The sequence below is a fragment of the Dermacentor andersoni genome, chromosome 3 (genome assembly GCF_023375885.2).
Source record: "Dermacentor andersoni chromosome 3, qqDerAnde1_hic_scaffold, whole genome shotgun sequence".
Classification (NCBI taxonomy): domain Eukaryota; kingdom Metazoa; phylum Arthropoda; class Arachnida; order Ixodida; family Ixodidae; genus Dermacentor; species Dermacentor andersoni.
The window spans coordinates 71,137,500-71,146,278 of NC_092816.1; the positions used below are offsets into that span (position 1 = coordinate 71,137,500).

Here is an 8,779-nt window from a genome sequence, read left to right on the forward strand (position 1 = left end):
ACTTGCCCCGACTGTGGGGCTGATAGCAATCTCGCACACATGCTCTGGCGATGCCCCTCATCACAGGGACCCAATCACATCACGGAAGAAGACTGGAGCTTTACCATCCAGAGCTCAGAACTTTCACGTCAAACTTGGGCTGTCCAGAAAGCCCACGAGGCGGCGGTTAGGCTCGGCCTACCAGTCCCCACGTGGGAGCGGCCCGCAGCTCTGCCCTAGGGCAAAGCTTCTCAGGACCTTGTAAATAAAGTTCTGTCTGTCTGTCTGTCTGTCTGTCTGTCTGTCTGTCTGTCTGTCTGTCTGTCTGTCTGTCTGTCTGTCTGTCTGTCTGTCTGTCTGTCTGTCTGTCTGTCTGTCTGTCTGTCTGTCTGTCTGTCTGTCTGTCTGTGAATGCTGTATGACAGAAACCTGTTAAAAGAAAAAAACAGGCATTTTCTATTCTTGATATCTAGCCTATAAATCGAGTCAAAACTAAAAACTAACCGCTTTAAATTATTGTAACTGCACAAAAAATGTAAAATAATACATGAGTTTTTTTTCTTTTCAAGCACGCCGCCTTATGCATATACCACGCGCGACGCGCTGTTTGCGGTACTGCTTTGATGCCCCATGCCATAATCAAAATGGCTGCTCTTCGAGTCAACCCATGTCGGCACTGCTCCGTTTCTGTTTTCGAAAATCGTAAGAGGTGAGTGGTTTTCTTAAGTACATTGCAAACGGTGCACGGCGTGTTGTCTTACACAATATTTTCCGCGTGTTTAATACATAGAAAAGGACTAGAATGTAGCCCGCAAAGAAAATTAAGGCGGAGAGTGACAAAGCTTAGCAACTACGTATTTCAGCATACGCGGTGCTTTGTGAGGTAACGTCGAATTTGGGTAATAAATATAGCTTTAGTTTTTTGTTATAGCACACGTTAGGGCTAGCCAGTTGGCTTGACAAAAGTACTATTCTCTACTCTTGCCTTCTCGGAATGTACTTGTTATTGCTGCGGCTGCGAGAAAAAAATAAAAGCATGCGTGAGCTCTCAACAAAGTTCACTAAGCGCCGTCAGCACCTAGCTACGATCAAGGGTTTCGTTTACTGTAGTGACTGCAAAATGCAAAGTGTGACTTTTTTTTCTGTTGTGTAATATTTTATTTGTTTTGATGCTGACTTATGAACGCGCTGCATGTGAGGGCACATGGTATCCAGCATTGATTTTGTTGCTTCATTAGCTGCGCTTCGAGTGTTCTAGTGCGTTGCCGTAGGGAATGATTTTGCCTGATTACTAAGTCTCTACATTTTGAAAACAGTTAGCGGGAACACTGGACGGCGTAGCTTTATGTACTCTCTGTTCGTTTTAAAAGCACAGCGTGGAAGGCGCTAGTACCCGAGCCACGAAGATATTATGTGTCACGCTCGTGGCCACGAAGAATTGCTCGCGTGTTGTCTGCTAGCCTCACTTCCTGACTCTGACAAAGAATAACAAAATGTATGAATGGTTGGCTGCAAAAATGAGAAACAAATGGTCAAAATTTGCATAAACTGAACTACAGCAATGCATTTAGTAAATAAAAGTAATAAAGCAACATGTGTCATTGTTTGACGTAACTAATACTATGCAGTTAACGTAATATGTCTACCGCTTTAAATTATCAGGACGATTTTCTACATTGTGCCATTCTGCTAGACATTTTTACGAAAATAGCTGACGTGTAATTTGTTTGAGACTGCGCATTTCGCGACCAGGCGCAAGGGGAACTGACGGAAGCCGCGCGGGAGGGACTTCGACTCCGCCAACAAGTGCGTATTCTGCGCGCGCCACCACGCGTCGTATATTGAAATTGATCTGCAGATGGCTCGTGCTTTTGTGCGCGCTGTGTTCTCGCAGTGGTTGTGTTGAAGCGGTAGATTACACGAAGGTCACTTCGCTCGCTGCAGCTGCTGCGCTTGCTCATAACAGCGTTGTGCCAGCGGGTGTCCACGCTCATCGAGTGTGATGTGTTCATGTTTGCTTGTACGCGCTGACACCATACTTGTTAATTCAGTTAGTAAGCGAATGTTTCCAAGTTTATACTGCCGATAAAACTAGTATCCTTACTTCGTATAGCTGTCTACTATGTTTCTATCGCAATCGATGCTCCACCTTTCTGGCGAAAGTGTCACTTTCCTTTAGCTAAAAAAATAAAAAAGCGCATAGAGCATATAGCAGAATCCGGCCTATTGATATGGATTACATGAAGGAGAGGACTTTACTTGAGCGACAGATTACAATGTTCAGGTTGATAGTCAAAGCGATTTGCTGAATAACTTCGTAAGTATTCTATTTGGAGCATATGTACAGATCCCGAAATTGAGGCCAAGAAGTAATTTCAACATGTGCCCTCAAGTTAATAGTATGATTAGTTTAGAAGAGATATATAAGAGGAAGTCATGAGAGAATGTCCACAATCCTTTTTGATATCGGGGTCTAACTGGCTGCATGTTATAACAAAATTGTGAACCATAATTGCACATACGGTACGTTAATATTGTCACGATTAAGTGACACGCATAAAACGAACCAACAAAATGACCAAGATAGCGATACGGTGGAAATTACACTTGTAGCTGAAGCGGTGGCGACTAACCTGAGAACTTTCTCTCTCTTTGTCATCATTGTCACTTGTTCCTTTAAAAATAAGCAATAGTCATTCTGAATCTGTCGCCTTTTGCATGTTTGACTGTACTTAAAAACCTGAGGTTCACACATCCGCTAGCTTAGTGCATATTGCCAATAATAAGATGAGCCTTGTCAGTGCAATGTTCTGTATAGTCTCTCACATTTTTGAAACAAACAGCGACCACCAACATGGAGTTGTGCGTGCGTTGTGTGTGCGTGTGCATGTGCATGTGTGTTCTGCTTACGCATTGTGTGTGTTTTGGTGTTTTGTACGTGCTGTGTGCATGCGTGTTGTGTGCGTGGGGAGTGGAGGGCGCGTACAATATGTGCAATGGTCAGTGGTTTTTGTTTCAAAGTGTATACGGTGCCACTGACTGGCGACGTACTAATATTCTGCCAGTTACCTGAAACGAAATAGTCGTCTGGCTGGAATAAACATAATTTGGAAGTGGCCTCCCACACGGTACTCACATACGCACAGACTGCAGGGCTTTATTGACCACTCTTCCCCCCAAAAAATGTATTGTGCTTCACTGAGTTCTGTACAATCATGCTACTGCCATATGTATATAATAAAGCACCACGGTTGTTTTCATGTCAGTCGCAGCATGACACTCAAAGAGCCAAAGTCCAGCACCCAAGCGAGCAACACGGCCTTGCACCAAACGTTTTCTCAATAATAAGGTGTCTTCATGATTGAGTTTAAATGCAAAAGTCTTAATCAACGTAATTCCCAGACCACTTTGAGTTTTCTTTTTTTTTCCAGCACCAATATGGTTTGATATGTAAGCTGATTCTCTTGCATTATAGTAATAAGTTCGCTGTTTCTGTCTTGTTTTCATGTGGCCAATTTAGCTGTCAGTTTTTCTTGCTGTACAATAAAACACTTTTCTCTTTTTGTACGAAACAAACTGTACCCTGGTTCTTCGTTCTAGCATAATTTACCACGGTGTTAGTGCAGCCACGTGCTCTTTGCCACGCATGACTCCATGAAATAGCTGGTTTCTTGGTTTATCGAGAAAAAAATACACCCGGCGCGGTGGTTAAGCGGCTGTAGTGTTGCGCTGCTAAGCACGACATCGCGGGATTGAATCTCGGCCGCGGCGCTCGCATCTTCATGAGACCGAAATGCAAAAACGCCTCTGTCCCATACATTAGGGCACGTTAAAGATCCCCTGCTGATCAAAATTAATCCGGAGTCTTCCACTATGACGTGCCTCATAATCGTGGTTTTGGCACGTAACACCCCAGAATTCATTCATAGAAAAAAAAAATCAAGCGTTAGAATGAAACAGTTTTCAGGTGAGAACACTGGTATTTTTCGACTCAGTTGCGATGGTTAGGCCAATATCTCACTTTACACAAGAATTGCTTTTTACATCAAAAAAGTGTTCGATTGTATCCGCATTTTCAAGATACTCACACCTCTTGAATGTGCACTTCACAATATCTGGTGACCGTAGCATAACGCAAACCTACCATGATGCCTCATACACACTGCACACCCATCTTGACGCTATTTTGTGTCGCAAATTTGTGCTTGAAAACGTCCCGTCACAAATTCAAAACAAATTTACTGACATGGTCGGGGGAGTTCCGTAACTGCGCCAGTAGTGTCCATTATACAGAAAGATGTGCGTATTTATTTATTTCGCTTGCCTTGCTTTGAAAGTTCATGAACTTTTTCCACCTTTTCCTTCTCTACGTACGCGTGCGATCCATGAAAGGTCATCTATAACGTGGGAGATTGACTTTTAAGCTGTTATAACATTTGGAGGAAAAGCGATGCTGCTCGTTTTCTAAACCCAGTGCGCGTAAACAGTTCCATTTATATACCTGTTTTCATATTTATCTGTCCAGAAATGTTTTGATGTAAAATAAAAAGAAAATTCATTTTATTCTACAATATCCTAAATTACAACTTATATCTTACAGCCACTGAGAGAAAAGGTGTTGACTACATTTAACAACAGCTCAAGAAAACTGAGTAAAGTAAGAGCGGAGACACACACGAGGGCTACGTGGGGCCTTTGCCTTGTTGCGCTGCAGTTGAACATTTTGAGCTTTGAGCAGAGCCTAATTTCCGTTTTGAGAACAGCTGCATATTTACATTTTTTTTAGATTTTATATTCATTATGTGACGCCCGACAGTAAAACTCACACATGAGAAAATTTCACATGAAGATGGAGGCTATAAGTGATAAAAAGTGGTCGAACAAGGGAACAAGGAATATCAGCTGCAGTCAACGTTACTACAAAAAAAAAAGAATTCTCTTCGTGAAGACGGCAGCTGCCATCACGAAGAGAAACGCCCTTTCACAGTGTTGGCTGAAGCGACATTCCTGGTTCACCCGCTATTAATCACGATAAAAAATTGTCTTTAGACATCGCATTTCTGTACAGTGGAACAGAAAAAAGATGTGAAGTAGCAGAAGAATATAAAAAGAAAGCAGAACTTTTTCTATGCCTCAATATGGATAATTATCATAAACATACATTTTCCGTAAAATAAAACTGAAAATATAAATAAAAGATTATTAACTTTTTAATAAACAGAAAACAAAGCTTTTCCTGTAATACAGAACATATAACTGTCTTTAAACACAAAATTTCTCTTTATGTAAAACAGAAAGAACTTGTTAAATAACAGAAAAAGGAAAATTAGAGAACTGAGCTTTACAGAATTCTTCTGGCAAGGCAGCTGCCAGAAAATTCAAACTAGCTTGATCCAAACTAGCTTGATGCTAAGAATTCAGATGTGTTTCATGTATTTTCATCATTTTTGATCCTTTTTGGCAAATAAAATTCAGATTCAAATTCAAACCCTATAAAACAGTAACCTCTCGAACCCTGCCCTTCAGAACACCTACACCGATGTAACGAAACTTGACCAAGCCGAAGTCTTCAAACCCAGACCTAGGACCACAAGAACAAGCTTTTTCTTACTACCAAATTCTCAAACGTAATCCGAAACGTCAACAACATCCTCAGAAGATGCTATCCAATTCTCACCAGCAACCAGAAACTTATAAGATATTTCCTGACACGTCCACAGTAACCTACAGACGCAACACTAACTTCAAGGACATTTTCGTACATCACAAATTAAGGAGAAAGATCAAACAAGCAACCAGTCCCGGGGGCCTCCCCAGTTGTCGCACATGTAAACATATTGTTACTGCGCAACCAAGAGCGGCGCCAGTCCGAAAAAGAAAATTTGACGTGTGGAGGTGGAATCGGTCTCGACAGACATCTTATTTGAGCATCGTTGCCTCTCTTGCAAATATTGTAAATACATGTTTTCACGGACGAAACAGGACTCAAAATGGCGCGGCCAACATGAACACCTGCAATCCAGACGGTTGTGTTGGCTCGCCCGCGGGACCCAGGAACTTTTTGCGGCACCGACAACCTCGACGGTGGAGACTGGATCGCCACGTATGAGCGGGTAAGTGCACACAACAAACGGGATGAAACATTATGTTCGCTAACTTCGTCTTCTACCTACAAGGCACGGCGAAGGTTTGGTATGACAATCACGAGGAAGAGCTTAACGACTGGGACGTGCAAACAGAAGCAGACGAACTTGTTCGGGGGTCCCGCCGGCTGGAAGAGCGCGGCTAAGAAAGAACTAGCTACCCGTGCCCAAACGTCCGCCGAATCGTACGTCTCTTACATACAGAACGTGCTGGCTCTGTGCCGTAAGGCCGACAGCGTTATGGGTGAGTCAGACAAGGCTGGGCGCGCACTGAAGGGCAGGCGGGCGATGCTTTCAACCTCGTCATGTGCAAAAATTGTGTAACAGTACAGGACGTCATAAAAGAGTGTCAACGCTTTGAGCAGTCCAAGAGTCGCCGCACTGCAACGCCCTTCGCACGTATGCTGTACGCAGCTGCGTCATCCTCCTGTGACGACAGGCTAGGAATGCACCGACCGCCATCATCCGATGACCAGACGCGGGTAGTGCGGCGCGAACTTGAAAGTCTTGGCTCCCTCCTGTGGCCGTTTTTTCCGCCAAAATGATCCGAACAACTTGCCTACAGCCCCATTTGTGCAGCTAATAAACTCGCTAATCTTGGAGTTCATCGCTTCGAGCGTGTGAATACAGGTGCTGACAAGATTGTCCAGTAAATATGTAGCGCCGAGTACATATAGTTCCGCGCAGCAGCGGATAATTTTTTTTATTATTTCTTTTTCATTGCAGAGCTGCACATACCCGGTTGCACGTACCCAATTACACAAGTTGGTCCGACGGTCAATTTTGAACCCTGTTCCCTGAGCACAGCATCCCAATGCTCTACTTAGTGCTGACCATTGATCCACTGATCCAGTTTGGCGGGAAAAGGACTAGGTAGATGAGCAGATCGCTCCTGAATGGTCGTGATGTTCCAACAAATAGCTAATCACGCAACTATATCGAAGTGCATTGAGTACAATATTACTACCACTAGCTGTATGAGCTGGATTCGGTGCTGAGGACTTCACACTGTTAAGGCTTTGTTTTTGGAAACAGTCGTAATACGTAGTTTTTGAATTGGTAATTTTACGCAGAATTATGTAGCTCTTCTAGCACTATGTAAGCTATCTCCCTGCGTAGTACCCCGGTTTACTACGACTAGAAGATGTGTTACGTATACAGAATGTACAGCGAGCTTCTAAAAGAGGTTTTCATGGTAAATTCAATGTGCAGCCTAAAGGATGCTGGGCAGATTTTGTAAATCTGAATAATATTGTTTTTCATATTCCTCTATTTCAGGCAGTCCATTGCAGTGCAAGGTTCTTTAAACGGCGTTTCTACTTATTACTACGAATTTCCTTTAACCTGAAGTGCTTTTTCCTGTCGCGGTTGCTGCTAGGCCTAGTCACGCAAGACACCTTGTTGGCGTTGGCAGGCCCGTATGGTTATGCATTAACCAGGCAATAAATATCATTATCTTTATGATTAATATTACCTCATGAAAACACATAACATTACTCACAAGAGAAAGTGTTACAGCTACATTGTACACAAGAACCACAAAAAATCAAACAATAAAAGAAACCTTAAGTTGAACTAAGTGTGGGATGGGAATGAGTAAGCAGCAACGTACCGATTAACTCATACTATAAGGTACGACGTGCATGTCTTTCACCTTATCGAGTTTTGAGTAAACGGCGTACGCATGCGTCTCTCAATATAGCTTCTAAAATATTTAGCGTTAAATTCGACCAGACCACTCAGCGTTATGGTTTCAAGAAGGCTTACCGGAATTTCTGGAAGCGTCGGGCCGTCGAATGTAGCGTTTTACTCGTGGCACAAAGGAAGCAATCGCCTGCCCTGTCCTGTTTGTTCTGTTGCACTTGTGCGTTAAAAGACTACTTAAAATGAGAGTCGAAGTGTGACCTTTAAAGCAGCTTTTCATATGTTGAAAGAATACACGCTGAAGTGCCAAGCACTGCGTTTGCGCAGCATATTTCTTTTATTTTTTTTTTTCGAGCAGTTTTCCTTCGCTCTTTTGTCCCTGTTCGGGGTGGATGACTGGGCGTCGGTGATGGTCGGATATTCACCGCCGATGCGAAGGCGCCGATACAAAAGGCGAATGCTGTCGTGCAACAGAGTCGCGAGGCGCTTGCGTCGGTGGACACCAACTGATATGAATAAAGGGAAAATCAGACATCCACCCGTTCGTAGCAATTGCTACAAAGGAAACCCATACGGGTTCCTCGAAAGAAAAGCCTCATAGCTGAAGAAAAATTCGTCCTGGTCCGGGACTCGAATCCGGGACCACCGCCTTTCCGGGGCAGCCGCACTACTATCTGAGCTAACCAGGTGGCTAGCAGATGGCAGGGCGAAGTCAAATTTGTCGACTACACGAAGCTATGACAAGTGTTTTGACGTAGTAGTTCTGCGAAAACCTGCAAGGTGGAGAGAAGTAATGAATAAAGGGAAAATCAGACATCCACCCGTTCGTGGCAATTGCTACAAAGGAAACCCATACGGGTTCCTCGAAAGATTTTCCCTTTATTCATTACTTCTCTCCACCTTGCGGGTTTCCGCAGAACTACTACGTCACCAACTGATATATTTAGCACTACTATGGCGTCGTGCGAGAGCTTTGGGGCGTCTGATTGTTCATATGCTGGAGCGGAGCACTC

The 8,779-nt window shown here is 43.5% G+C and overlaps 1 long non-coding RNA gene across 1 annotated transcript in view; it reads right to left on the minus strand.

Moving 5' to 3' along the window:
- Window positions 1–7,718: 7,718 nt before the first annotated feature.
- Window positions 7,719–8,779, minus strand: part of LOC140216728 (uncharacterized) — a 32,279-nt gene continuing 31,218 nt past the window's right edge. Inside the window, exon 3 of the long non-coding RNA XR_011893397.1 lies at window positions 7,719–8,272. This is a non-coding gene — a long non-coding RNA (uncharacterized lncRNA). The remainder of the gene's footprint in view (window positions 8,273–8,779) is intronic.